The 13,127-nt window shown below is 35.7% G+C and overlaps 1 long non-coding RNA gene across 1 annotated transcript; it reads right to left on the minus strand.

Annotated features, from left to right (window-relative positions):
• Positions 1-6,410: 6,410 nt before the first annotated feature.
• Positions 6,411-8,201, minus strand: LOC148789435 (uncharacterized). Its single transcript, XR_016067804.1, has 3 exons — positions 8,131-8,201; positions 7,559-7,622; positions 6,411-6,675 (listed from the first exon to the last, which is right to left on the minus strand). It is a non-coding gene; the product is annotated as an uncharacterized LOC148789435 (long non-coding RNA).
• Positions 8,202-13,127: the final 4,926 nt, after the last annotated feature.

Consider the following 13,127-nt stretch of genomic DNA (forward strand, 5'->3'; position numbering starts at 1 on the left):
ATTATATTTTATCGTTGCGTAAATAATTCATACTCACCGAATGCCCGGGAATGGGTACACCCATTGGGTTCGTTTGTTTCTACACTTCAATTTTATTATTATGCATTTATATTTATCGCTTCTGCTAGCGTGTTTTCGGCCCGTACTATGCGATCTTTCAAGTGGTATCAGAGCCCAATTCGATGTAGAGACTATCGGTTTTATGTGAATAAGCTGAAAGCACCGGAAAGTGAGAGTGGATCGGCCTGGGAACTCGCGATCGAAAGCGGTAATAACAAAATGCATAAATTAAAATGAAAACACAATAAAACAATAATTCCAAGGGATGTACCCTTGGGAGTTCCCGGGTGCTCGATGTAGTTAATATTAATAAATGACAATAATAAAATTAACGGGGCTAATGGTTGAATGAAATGCAAGAGGTACATAAATCATAAATCAAGATTACCTCTTTAATTTGATTTACTCGAACCTCCTTCGTTTGACCCGTTCACGCGAGGCTTCAACGTAGAAGCTCTCTAAAGTTGTGTTGACACTACACATGTATTGGAATCCCTCAATTCTCTTTGCTAGAAAAAAAATTAGGGAGAAAAAAACACACCGAGTGTGTATGCAAGAGAGGTGTTAGGCCGAGTGATGGAGACTGAGAGGAAATTATCTTTCTTGTTTTGTTATGTATTCATTATCATTCCAAATGACTAATACACATATATGTACCTTGAATGGTTAAAATATGTCTAGGTTCATTTAACCATCCATAAGGTAATAAAATTCTTAGTTCCAAATAACGGATGACTAACATGGCACTTTCCAAAAGTGAATTTGTTAGTCAATAATTTCTTTTTCTAATCATTTCCGCCAACTTAATTAATAGGCTTGGGATGATTTTAATTATTTAAAATTCAAGGCTCAATCAATCTTAATTAAATCTAATTTAATTAAAGTCCACTAAATTAAGTCCATCATATATTTAATCCAATTAAATATATGAGCCCAATAAGCCTTTATTAATTAATAAGTCCAACTTATTAAATAATAAAGACAAACCCAATATAAATTAATCCTATTAATTTATCTTTGATTTTATCCATCCAATGGATCCCTCTTATTTATAAGTAATCTAATTACTTACAGAATTAATTCCCAATTAATTTCTTGTCCCTTCTCGATGATTTGTGTGCGACTCTTTAGGTTCACCTTTCAGGTCGACTTGGGTTAGTGTCAAACACTATTATTAATTACAATTTAATTAATAATTCTTCACCATCCTTTGATCAAGAAAGTCCGTCACCATGGGTAGCCGTCTAGCAACGGTCTATGACACTAGAAACTAGGCAAATATACATGTGAATTTTTAGGTTCCCAAGTACATCCTTCCGTCTATTATCTCCCGACCTTAGTCCAGAGCATGTACTTGGGTGTCCGTTCCCATCTTGGACTAGGCGTCCATACTAAATACTTGAGATCACTTTACCCAAACTGTGGCAACGTTTTATAGAGCGTTAATGCATCTCCAAGTGCATAGGAGATACTTTTATCACGTTTTGACAGCAAACGAATCCTCTTCTTAAAACTTACCATCCTCACTACATACTTTGACTGCGCTAGACAAGGCTTATGATGACCACATTTGAGACACGATCACCTATCGTACAAATCTAAGATACAATCATCGCATGCACGTGACTGTCATAATTCCTCAAGTTTGAGGACTAATCCCATACTATCAGAGTCGGGAACTCAAGTCATACTGGCCAAGCTTCCAAAGCTTCCATATGATGATCCCCGCGAGTCAGTTTAGTCAATTCGATATCTAGCTAATCGATCCATTAAGATCGCCTAGACATCCCACATCTCTTGTCGATGAAACACGTCACTCATCGAATGAATGTGACTCTTAATGCAAGTCTTAATAGGACTCTCGATGCCCAGTCTCAAGGTCCTCGACTTGGAATATTTCAAACCCAACCCTAACCAGTTGGTTTCATGACAACCATCCAATGCGCAGTCCAATTGTTGTAAGGTTGTTAAAATGGTATGTGGGCATCTGTTGTGGCGTCCAAGCAGTGCTTTATGTAATTTGATAAGCACAACAGATACGTGTGTTGAAGATGAATACTCACCATATTCGGACAATATCTCTTAAATAAGATTGCTTGAATGATTTTTCAAAACCGCCAATGCAATTGGCTTTGGTCAGCAATTCCAGCATAAGCATGGCAACATGTTTTAACGGCTTTCGAAGCATATTTTAATTGCTTATTGTATTGATAATTATGTGTAGAAATTAACTTGTTTAATTTTGTGATTAATTGGATGATTTTAGTATTCAAGAAAAATTGGATAAGCACACTGTTGTTGCATGCCGATGATGGTTGGGCTGGGCCATTTTTCACCATTTCTCAGGAAAATTGAATTTTCTAAATTTCTACAAATTTTATGAAAATTGTTAATTTTTGCTGATTTAATTTTAAATTAAATTAAATATTTTTAAATTAAATTGCTTTATTAATATGGTTTATATTTGTGCATTGGATACACATATTTTGATCATTCTTTTGATTGCAATTTTAAACTTGCATTTTTTGCATATAACTTTTTTTTATGATATCGAATATCATGATTTTTACAATACATAAAATGTATTATTTTTCAGTTTAGTGTGTTTAATTGGATTGTTATGCTAGTTGGATAAAAATGGATAATCATAGAGCCCTTGTCTGTTTGGATGTGTTTAATTATTCTGTTTATGCTGGGTGGGCCCGTGTGTCCTTTTCATTATCTCTCTATTTCTATCGTTTTTGCCTTGGAATATAAGGTTTGCTTTCCTCCCCACTATGTATTCCCCCCGACTATTGATCAGGTTTTCTTTTCAAGTTGTAATGAGAGTAGAATAGGTTTTTGGTGAGGATTTTTATTTTTACAAAAACAAGTCCATGGAGAAGAAGGTCCATGAAGGAGGAAGCCCACAAAGAAGGAGGCACCACAGGGGACCTACAAGGATCATCTATATGTTGATAGGTAAATTACATTTGTAATAGCATAGGGCACCCTAGCAAACCTTAGACTTACTGTGGGCTCAGTGGGCTGCATAGGTTGGGCTGTGATCATCCAACAGGGGTATGCTTATTGTGATGAGGTCTCGGTCAAATAATCAAAAATTTAACTCTCACTTGATTGGACCAAGTTAAAGTGTTAGGGACCAAATAGACTTGGATTAAGATGGTTTGATATGTCTAAGGTTTCCACCTACAACAATGTGGTGAGGAAGCTACCACTACCCAAATATGGTCTCACAACTAAATGTGGTCTCACAAGTTGTGGCACATTTGGATTAGAGGCAAGCTGCACTATTATTGTGAACAAAGGAACGCGCTCACTGTTTTCCTGTCTCACTAGTTGTGGGGGGCGATAGCTGAGGTGTGGTTTAGTTATAGGTTGAGCTTGACACTAATTAAATATTAAGCCCATAATAGACTTGGATCGAAATGACTTTTAGATCTGTCCAGGCCTTCCATCCATAAGAATATCATGAGGAAGCTACTGCTATCCAAGTGTGGTTTCATGAGTCATGGCATATTTGGAATAGAACTGAATTATTGTTATTAATAAAGGAACACGCTCGTTTTCCCTGTGTCACGAGTCGTGGCGGGCAAAAATTAAGGTGTGATTTGCTTTATGGGTCGGGCTTAACCCTGAGTAGTATGATTCACTTAGAGTCCTCAAAATCAGGTAAAGAAGTGAGGCAAAACATCTTGGGTGAATCTCATGGAATGAGAATAGTATTGGTTGCCTCCCACAAGGTCTTTTCCATGTGAGTCGTAAAAGCATGGCATGATAAATTGTTCTTGTGGATCCCAAGCCCACTAGGAAAGGATTTCACAAAATTCGACTTGAGAGTGGTGGGATTTTGTAGAAATAGTGGGAGAATTTAACGACTAAAAGACCAAGTCTTTAACTCAAAACAATATTGCAATAATCTACTTATTCTTTCTGATATGCATTTAGAATGCATGTCTTAGATTTGTTTTCTAATTTATTTTTGAGATTTATTTCATTTAATGGAACTTATATAATTAAATTAGCTGGAAAGTCATAGGATTATACTCGATTTTCGAACCTGACTTATTTTATGGATAAGCCACTTCCATCGGAATTGAAAAAGGAGTCCTTGCTTTAAAAAGAACATTTTGATGTTCGGGATTAAGGGATAAGAACAATCGTAAGGTCCGCAACATCATACCTGCTTCGATCATCCATGACCGGTATGATAGGCTAGACGTGGTTTAATAAATGCTCCACATAAATCAAATCTATGCGGCACCGCACTGGCACATTAGATATGCCGCGATGGAAGCATTTTTTGAAGCCAAGATGAGTGAAGCTCGTCTGTAACTAAACATTGGGTTAAGATGCAATCTCGTATGAAGAAGCTCTAAAACCTCAATGTTGATCTTAAAAGGTGATGTACATTGAGTAACCCTTCAGTCTCTTCATCCCTCCTTTCTACCTATTTATCATGAACTCTAAATAGGCTTAAAAAGACCATATTTGAGTTGATAAAAACGTTCCAACATGAGGCATTGATTTAAAGAATCTGTGCCATCGGTGTTGAATTTGGAGACTTTGCCCTCAAGAGCCAAAGGCAAGGGTGTCGAACGCCGAATGAGGAAGAAGGATGGAGCAAAGTTAGCCAATGCAAGAGCTTTAACTGCTACTGTAGCCTTGGGCAAGGGTAAAAGAAAATAAAAAATGGTTATGCAGTTAAAATTCACATATGATGTTTACATAAAATTGCCAGAGAGATTGGAAGAGGGAGTAGTGTGAACTCTCCTTCACCCGAGCTATGGCATTTGATTGAGCAAACATGATTACTATTCATATTCTCACATATTAGACACTTGCTATCGTAGCACATTTCTGCAAATGGTTTGCAGAAATGAAAAAGAATAAAACATTAAGACATATAGTCTTAAAGTTAGGGGATGACTAGGCCATTACTGCAAAAGATATAAGAATAAGTGAACTTAGCAATTAGTGTTCATGTTAATAATATGCAATTATGTAACCCAGTATGATCAAGTACAAACTTGATCAATAAAATATTCTTTTGAGTCTACTGAGTTATTAAATTATTGTACTTCATGTCATAATTGAATTATGCAAGCTCAAAATAAATGACTAAACGGTTTAAGAAAAAAACTTACAGAGAATGGCATGCATGAGTAGGCCATATCCCTCTAGTTAGTATAAGTAGGTTGGTAAATTCAAAGAGTCTAACAATATACGATTTGAGTTTACTAACTTATGAATCCTCCTGAGAAGTAAGAAAGCCATGAAAGCACTTTATGGGACAAAGAATGCTTGTAAAAAATAATGTATTGGATTAGATCCAAGATAGACATCTATAAGTTACTAAATACACAAATACTAGTAGAGGGTTCACAAGTCTAAGGACTTCTGGAAAGTTCGGAGAAATTAAACTTAAGGAGGAGAACCAAACTGGTTGCGGAGACAAACCCTTCAATGGGATCGAGGTGGTACGTATTTAGTGGGAGTTCTTGAAATATCCAAATGAGAATGAAATTCTCACTCAATGAAATTCCTCCAGAAGAGACGATGTTGAACTGTCTCTAGTAAGGAAGAAATTGAACCTTGATTGGACATGGTTTGATCGGTGTTTCACAAAATTACCTGGACTATTTGGATATGGACTTTCGAAAACCGTTAATTCGAAAAACATGGCGTTTTCTTAAGGTCGCAATCCAGACACCATATTTGATACGGATTGGAAAACCTATGTCCTACAAAAGGTCTTGAGTATGAAGAATGGTCCTGCATACATCAAAGGACTAGTAGGAGGCAAATTAGAGTTAGAGTCTAATTTATACAGGTTCATTATCAATTAATGCAAACATTATTTATAATCAAAACTTCTCTGAACATATTTAGGTTCTCCAAAGGACGATCAGAAAGCTCCAGTTACCTGAAAGGTACGAGTTTTTTAATCTGACCGGAAAGGAAAAGTGATGTAAGACATTAATTCGAATTATTTGGCTTGGATTATGGAGTTCAAACTAGGTTTGAATGTCCTGTGTCTAGGATGCTTGTTTTGACAAGTTAATAAGGTACGTGACTCTGTCAAGAACAAGGTGGAAGGATAGTGGGAGCTCAATTGTGTTCCTAATATTTTAGATGTTAAAAACAACTTTGATCATTTGGAAAGATAAAAAGATGTTATGGGACTCTAAAATACGAATATTGTTAATAAAATCCTCCATATAAGAATTGGATTCCTATCTAGAGATAAGCTATGTAGCACCCCCTACTCGCTACATCTAATTATCACTATTTCATCCTTTCTTTAATCAGAACTCATTCTATAAGTAATTCTCTTTCAACCAGTAAAATAAATTCTAATTTATCAATATAATATTATATATCACAAAAGGTATTAGATACCACCAAAAGTTCATATTTACCCTCACTACATGTTCTCGTGTTCATAACCTCAAGAAAATCATACCACAACTTTAAACATAAATCCCGATAAAAGACCAGAATATTTACAACCCAACAATAAAAAACTTTGGCTTCAGAAGTCATGGCTGACCCACCTAATAAAGACAACGGCACCGCTCAAAGTCAATATGGCTAGTCAGTGTGACCTATCTCCTGAAAAGTACGTGGCAAGGAATGAGCTGCCTACTCAATAAGTATAGCTGATCAGTTTATATATACATACAGGCAACAGTTTCACGTACATGCAGTCACATCGACTAACAGTCATTGTCAATAGCAACAACAAATATAAGCAGTAATACCTATTCACAATTATAAATCAAGCTATGACACAATATTCAACATTATCGTTTATTAGCTAACGGCCCCACTTACTCTAATTGGTATACATCAGTCAATGGTTTCGCCGGCCATCATCATATCATATACAGCACAGGATACCCGTTGTGTGACATCCCCACACTCTTTTACTTCAGCTGTGTAGCAATATAGCACAGGACATCACAACAAACATGGTACCCCCACACCACCCCAGTGTGTAGCTAACAAGCACAGGATATTCCCTGCTGCCCCGGAATACCCCGGTAACCTACGCGCCATGGTACCTAGCTTAATTCACATATTTTTCATATCTCAATATCAATCACATTTTCATAAACCATTGACTGTGGTTCCAACTAGGTAAGCATCATCTTTTATTTCAACTCACGATCATCATTCTTTTCTTTATAATAATCACTTCCTCAACAACAACTCCCAATTTGATTTCATCACAATCAATTATATTATTATCACATAATCATATCCCGCATATCTCTACATTACCATTACATATCACATAGTAACAATTTCACCAATATTATGATAATCTAGCAAATAATCCAACAACTAATTATATAAACAATCAATATACGAAAGCCACACATAATAATATAAAGCCAAATCCACGTTCGCATCCAAGAAACTAATATATATAATATATACAATACTACACATATAGATATATATATATATAAATCCAATTAGCTATACTTACCGTAAATCCCCAAAATACTTCGATTCACGAGGGACTGCTCAACTCTCTATCTTGTCGTCACGTCCTATAATAAATTATAATCAATATATTTAATTTACCAAATAATTCATAAGAATTCACTTAATCAAACCCCTTATGTATTTATAACTATCATTTTTAATAACATTCATAAATTATATTACCACTAAAACCTCCTTTCCCTAATTAATAACATAATATTTCTAAAATATAACATCCGAAGTATTTCTATGAATTTTCTGTCAATTTACCGTTGCTATACAATTTAATTAAGCAACAATACATAGAATTACATATTTGGTTAATCATTCCGGTGGAATTGTATAAATTAACTATAAGGATAATTAAATCTAACAAATCTAATATTTTAATTACCCAACTATATCATTTTTATAGCAATTGTGATATTTAATTTGACACTAATATAAATAGCCAAAATCATAAAACACTCCGATTAAATAGTTCACCGCTTAATATAATCAACATTTAATAAACGGACTAATTAAATAATATAATTATATAAATTAATAGAAATTAAATTACAATTTTCGTACCTCTGTTTTTCCGAAATGTGTGTGTGCGTGGCTGTGTGTGTATGAATGTGTGTGTGTGAGTTTGTATTATGTGTGTGTGTGCATATTAATATGGAAGAGAGGCCCACCGCCTCATTCATTCTACACTCTCTCTCTCTCCCCTCAATTCTACAATATATTATTTATATATATAATATTATTATTTTATATATTTAATTAAACTTTTCTCAAAATACCCATTACGTCCTTTCTAATTTTCTAATTAATATAATTTGCTTTCAAATATTATTACGAACTCCAATTTAATCCGTTCAAGTTTTATTATATCCCAAATTCAATCTATAATTTTATTTACTAATTACATCTAAATTTCTAATAATTACCAATTAGTCTCCCAATTACATACAAAATTCTACGGACGTCACAAGCTATCCAAGATTCAGTAGTAGTAGATTGATGAGGAGCTTAGATGTTTGACATCCCCTATGTCTTTGCTGTAACCAGCATTGGAATGTTGTTTGGTACACTAAGCCCGCAAGAGATAGCTATTGAAGGGCCATCTTTAATACCTGAATAATGATTAAAGAAGAGCTTTTGCCACACATAAATGGAGAGTTGATTCTGGAAGGCTAGGTAAGGGATTAGCAAAGGGTTTGGAGAAAATGAACTTGCACACAATAGTTAAAAAATATTTACATAGAGCGCACACAACAGAAAATTATAGCACCAAGCAATTTTTACCCTAAATATTATTTCAACAGAAATGGAAGTAGTAAGGTTTAGATCTTACCAAGACGCCACTAAAGAAAATCAATGCTTTGATACCATTGTTGGGAGTAAACCCCTTCAGTAGTGAGCCCAGAGAAACATATTCCTAACTCAACTATTACAAAGAATAATGGGTTACAAAAACCCGTAAGATTACAAATCAATATACAGAGATATAAGAATATATATTACAGACCTACATATAATATTACAGAAACAGCAAAAGGGTGTTTTGGCTCAGAGAGCCTAATCCGAAGAGAAAAAGCCCACTGCCACAAAGACCGCCAACCTTTTACGATTGCTCAGTACTCAAACAAAAAGAACTAGAAAACTTAGGCCGCATGACCCACTTGAAACCACAAAGATTTCTTACACAGAAGATGGGTTCACAATGAACGTTTCAAATAGTGTAGAATAGGAAGAATGAGAAAAGTATTTCTACACCGGCTAGCATAGGTTAGAAGCCATCGGAGGCTTTTATAGAGGTACAACATTGAAGAGGGAGGGAGAGAGAGGCGGTATAGAAGGATTTTCGAGGATATGAGAATCGGTGGAGAGGAGAAGTCAGAGAGAGAGAGAGAGAGAGAGAGAAGAGGTCAGAGAGAAGGCTACGGAAGAAACGAGGGGGCATAATGAATTAGGATTAGGATTTTGGGGTATAAGTATAATACAAACCAGGTCGGGCAAGTGGGTCAGGTCTGTGGGCTGGGTGTGGTGAATGGGCTGAGCCAACAAGTGTGAGGTCCCAGCAATGGGCTTGGCCTATCAATAAATTCATGGGCCATTTTTCAGAACACTAACTAATGGTGATATAAATTAAAATACTACTCCAAACTATCAATAATAAATCTATTAAGATAAATGTAAATTTTCATTTATTATTTTCACCACAAAGTACCATTTAGAATATCATTATAGTTGGGACATAAAATCTAAGAGAAAGAGAGGGAGAGATAGAGAGTCCTTTCAACAACTCACATTTTAACTAATAGATAGTAACATAAAGAGATTAAAATAGAGAAAAACTAATTTATCTATCTAATGTTCATATAAGTTGAATTAATTATTAATAAAAAAGATTAATTAGTAACTAACCATATTAGCAAAATCAATTAATAACTACAATATATATTAGCATAATACTAAACATAATGGTAAATAGATGGGACACATTCATAAAAGAAAATAGTTAAGTGACCATTAAATTTAAATTGTAATTCATCATTAAATATTTAAAATTTATAATCATAAGTGGCAAAATGAGAAACAACTAACTTGTTCACCTCATGTATTCATTTTAAAAAATATCATATAATATTAATGGAAGGTATAGTCAAGTTTAATAAAACCTGTAACTTGTCCCCTTGATTATCCAAAATGATCTCAGAACTTCAGTTAGTGCTTTTGGTGTAAAAATTATAAATTCATCAACTGAAGTGTTACTTCCAATCACATATGATAAGTTAAACATGGGACAAGTCACTAATTTTCTTAGACACTCTTTCAATTACTAGGCAGCTATTATTAATTCAATAAATACGACAGAAAGAACTTCTATCTCTTCCTTGCAGTATCCAAAAAGATTGAGAGTAATAAGATTCAACATCAAACAAAATAAGCGATAACAATCGTAAATATTAACTCAAAGAACTCAGAGAATTCTATCAGCAATATCAATGTCAACAAAGATAAAGATAAATATCATCCTGCCTATTTCGTTTTGTTACATGTCTTTAAATTTAGTTGAAGTTTTGGTTCGATTTTTAATAAGGTAGATAATTATTTACAAATCACAAGCATCTTAGTCAAAAATCACAGCCGTAATACGATGACCTATTCACGGCTAGCAAATCGGATATGATAAGCATCTAACAATCACCTCAAGCTCTCTCCAAATAAAAGTCTACTAACAAAGATAATTATTTTGCCTAAAAAGTAATTACATTTGAAAATATATTAGTCGACGAATCGTGGTAGCCAGGATGATAAATATTCGATAAATAGTATTAATATGTAGATATAAGATGAGAGAAAATGTATATCCTCAAAATATCCTTAAAACATATCTATTGTTCTATAAATTGTTCATCTTTTTTCTATAAAAAATGAAAATTGATTGACTTAGCTCCGTGTGCAAGTGTCATATCTATATTATATATTAAAGGAGAATACTTTCTGATGTTTTTATTTTTTTGATCTATTCTTTTACTATTTAATTTAACTTATATATATACATGCATTTTTTATCACAATTTTCTTACAAAATTAAATATTAACTTGTTATTCTCTATATAATTTAAATAATAACTATTTTATAAATATTTTATTTTAAATAGTATTATAGAATATACAACACATAGAGTGTGCCATAAATTGCTAGTAGTAATAGTGTCGGGTTAAAATAGAATTCACACTCTAATTTAAATATCTTGATTATATTATATAATTGACATACTTAAAATTTTAAATAGAGTTCAATACGGCCTGACAGTAGTTTCCGTGGGTTTCTTGAACAATATGTTTGCAGAACTTCCCGAATCTATGAAGATACATCGTACTTCGTAGTTGGCTAGCAGCACCGTGATGACTAGAGCACCATTATGAGAGCTCTTAGGACCTGATCTTTCTGCCCTTGGAACTGGATGAGGGGAGCGTCCTCCGTTTCCCCAATATCCCATATCTCCTTTATAGTTATGTTGTGTGCTTCTCTAACCTGGGCTTTTCTAGCATGATGGGAGTCACCTCCACTTTACAAGGAGGATCATTAGTTTCAGCATTTCCTCCAAAGGTATTTCGTGTTCTTCATCTGGTAAGAGTCAGGACTGGAAACCTTTACTTCTTTTCCTTTGTCTGTTTCTTGTTTACGGTATGGTCCTGTCCCTCGGGCTTTTTCCCAATAGACGTACTCCTGTAGGTATCCGTTTTGGATGAGCCTCTCAATCTCACTCTTCAAATGTCAACACTCTTCCGTGGTGTGGCCATAATCATTATAAAATGGCAAACTTTTTCGAAGTTAGGATGTTGAGGCTGCTCTCTCCATGACAGAGGGCGAGCTAGCAAGCCTTTTCCTTCGACTGCTATAAGGGCTTGGATGATTGGTACCATCAAGGGGGTGTAGACTACATTAACCCTTTGGAAGCGTGCCTTCTTGTCCCGAAAATCAGTCCGAGGCTTCTTGAAAGGGGCCACCTTCCGCACTTCTTTCTTCTTCTTCCAAGACTCTCCTTCTTAGCACCTTGGGCATCCTCCATGTTGATATGCTTGCCTGCACTGGCTAGGAGTGCGTTGAACTTGAACACATGATTTTTAGCTTGGGACTTGAATAAGTATCCATCCAGGAGTCCTTGTGAGAAAGAACTAGCACTCACCTCTTGAGTGGCGGAGGGTAGTGGCGGAGGGTAGTGGCTGAGGGTACCTCCAAGGCCACAGTGTTGAGTCTTTGAAGATACTCCTTCAATGATTCATTGTCCTTTTAGCATATGGCAAAAAGACTGAGCTCCGTCTTTCGAAGTTTTCGACTGCTAGCGAATTGGTGCAGGAAGAGATACCGAAATTCTTGAAAACTTCCTATGGCTCCAGCAGGTAATTGGTTGAACCATTGTTGTGCAGCATTGACGAAGGTGGTGACAAAAATGCGACACTTGATTCCGTTCGTGTACCTATGCGAAAGAGCCACATTCTCAAAATGTGAGAGATTTTCTTGAGGGTTAGTCGTCCCATCATACTTAGTAATAGCGGGGGTACAGTAACTCGTTGGGAGTTCGTCTACCATCACCGCTTCCATGAAGAGGACATCCTTTTGCTCGTCTTTGAGGGTCCCTATTATCTGATGCTATAAATCTTGGAGACCCTTCTAGAGACATTCCAGCTGTGCCAGCCATTGTCTGGGAGGTCCTGAGGAGCCGCTGGAGAGTGCCTTTGTCTCTCAATCGATGAGTCCTTGGTGCAAGAATGTCTCCTTCCTATAGGTTTCCTCCTACTCCTTTTTCGGGGATGCTCGCTTCCACAGCAGGGGCTGAGCGGGCAGGAACCAACACTGCCATCTCCTGAATTACTGTTGCGACCACATGTTAAATTGCACCCAGCAAAGCTGGGAAAAGTTCTCCTAAGGTGTTGTATGAGGAAGTGCTTTGTCTTGAAGGATCGACCAAAGGGTCCACCACTCTGGTAGGTGGTATTGATGCAGGAAAGCCTGGGGCGCATCCACCTCCAATCAAGTCCAGGGAGGCTCCTGCAATGACCTACAAAGG

This window comes from Sesamum indicum, linkage group LG1, assembly GCF_026168435.1.
Source record: "Sesamum indicum cultivar Baizhima isolate 11 linkage group LG1, ASM2616843v1, whole genome shotgun sequence".
In the NCBI taxonomy this organism is placed as follows: Eukaryota; Viridiplantae; Streptophyta; class Magnoliopsida; order Lamiales; family Pedaliaceae; genus Sesamum; species Sesamum indicum.